The following is a 2,002-nucleotide window of genomic DNA, read 5'->3' on the forward strand; positions in this document are numbered from 1 at the left end:
AGTCTCTTTTCCTCATATACACACTCTCCCCCACGCAGTCTCATTCTCACACACTAAGTCCATCTCTCAAAACACACACAATCTGTCTCTCACTCTCACACGGAATTTCTCTGGTAGAGACACAGGATGTCACAGTCAGTCTCATCACACACACCACTGTCACACCCTGAGCCTCACACATATTTTTATTCACATACTCTCACACACATGAAGAGTCTCTCACAGCCACAAAGAATCTCTCTTGCACAGATCCTCTCACACCTGCAGCGTTTCTTTCACACACACATATACAATGTCACACACATACAGGATTTTGGCCTAAAATCTACCAAAAAAAAAATGTAAATCCCACCACTTTGAGGAGGCTTGGGGCCCCTGTGGGGGAGGGGTAAACAAAGGTGACAGCAGCAGCAGCAGCAGCAGCAGCAGCAGAGCAAAGATGGAGGGGGAGGGAGGGAGGGCAGCCTGCTGGTCTCTGCGCAGATGAGCCGCAGAGAGGCAGCGCAATGCAGCGAGGCCTGCTGGAGGGAGGGCGGCAGGAGGCCTGGGTTCTAATCCAGGCTCTGCCCTCGGTTCTGTGTGCCCTTGGGCAGGTCCCTCCCCCTGTGGGCCCCAGTGTCCTCTCTGTCACCTAAGGAAGTTGGAACGACTCTATGAGGCTACTGGGGAGAGAAGGCAGTAGCATTGATCGGCTGGGTGGGAGGGCACCTTCCAATTTATCTCTATTCCCCTTTACTACCCAGCTTTCCCTCCAAGTCTGCTCTTCAATGGACACTTGATAGAATCAGGACTTTTAAATAAGGTTTTGTACACCAACAAGCCTCCAAACCACTTGCCAGCCCATTTATCTGCATTGGATGAAGTCCACCCCACAGCCTAGGAATGTTCAGTGGGAGAAGATGGACAGGGGAGGGGGCTGGAACCTGCCCCACATGACCCATGCCAATTCTGAAACTCAGGGACATAGGTCAGAGCCCTAAAGATGAGCCCAAGGTGGCCAGGAGGATGGCACCTCTGAGGAGGATGAGGTCCCAGGAGACCTCCTTCTAGTCCTGCTTAGCTTCTAGCTCCCTGGGTGACCTTGGACAGGGTCCTTCAGGGCAGCATGAGGAGTTTGGCCCTCTCCCTATTATCCGCCCCCGCCCCCCACCACACGCACATCTATTCTAGGATTTAATGTATAACATTCTGACCTCCTAACCCCTCCGTAAAGGATACTACGACACTGAGTGTTTATCTCAGTAACAAATCTACCAGGCCTGTGCCTAAACACAGCTTTTTTCTGCTGTGGACACCTCAGTGTCCCCAAGCCCCTTCCCACACTGATGATCCCCAGCAGCTCCGCAGACACTCCTGCCCCCTCCCCCGCCCCATCTTCCCCACCCCCCTCAGTTCTAATGGGAGGAAGGGAAGGCCTGTGGAGCAGTAAAGAAAGAGTGGGCAAAGTCAGCGGTTTGCCAGGTAGGGGGTTGGGGGTGGCTGGGGATGGGGATGGGGGAGGGGCTCTGCTTTAAATGACTATCTCTGACCCTCTCCTTCATGCCTTAGGCTCCATTCAGGCCTCTTGAGGACAGAGTCCAGTGCAGGCAGGGGTCATCTCTTTCAAGGGAGGTGGCTGCTACCAGTGTCTCCCTTTTGGGCTTAGTTCAGTAGCAAAACCCCTTAGAAGTCACCAGCCCCCCCCCTCTCCTATTTTACAGATGAAGAAACTGATCCCGAGAGGTCACCTGCGGGGCCAAGGTCAGGTGCCCTTTCTCCCCTGAAACAAACTGGGGTCAGGAAAGGGGAGTGGCTGGTGAAGACAGACCCACCCCCTCACAGACTTCCTCCTTGTAGGCTCCCCCTGTACACCCCCCCCTCTGCCCCTGACAGGTCCAGGCATAAGGCCAGCGGCCCCCTCCAGTACCCTGCCCTTTTGACAAGGAAGAAGGGACAGCCTCTGTGCCCAGGGAGCAGGTTTAGAGGAGTCATATCCACCTCCCCCACAGCTGAGTCCACACCA

The 2,002-nt window shown here is 54.6% G+C and overlaps 1 protein-coding gene across 1 annotated transcript in view; it reads right to left on the reverse strand.

Moving 5' to 3' along the window:
* The window catches only part of KCNC1 (potassium voltage-gated channel subfamily C member 1), a 41,020-nt gene that overhangs the window by 37,206 nt on the left and 1,812 nt on the right, over window positions 1-2,002 (reverse strand).

This window comes from Myotis lucifugus, unplaced genomic scaffold (assembly GCF_000147115.1).
Source record: "Myotis lucifugus unplaced genomic scaffold, Myoluc2.0 scaffold_124, whole genome shotgun sequence".
In the NCBI taxonomy this organism is placed as follows: Eukaryota; Metazoa; Chordata; class Mammalia; order Chiroptera; family Vespertilionidae; genus Myotis; species Myotis lucifugus.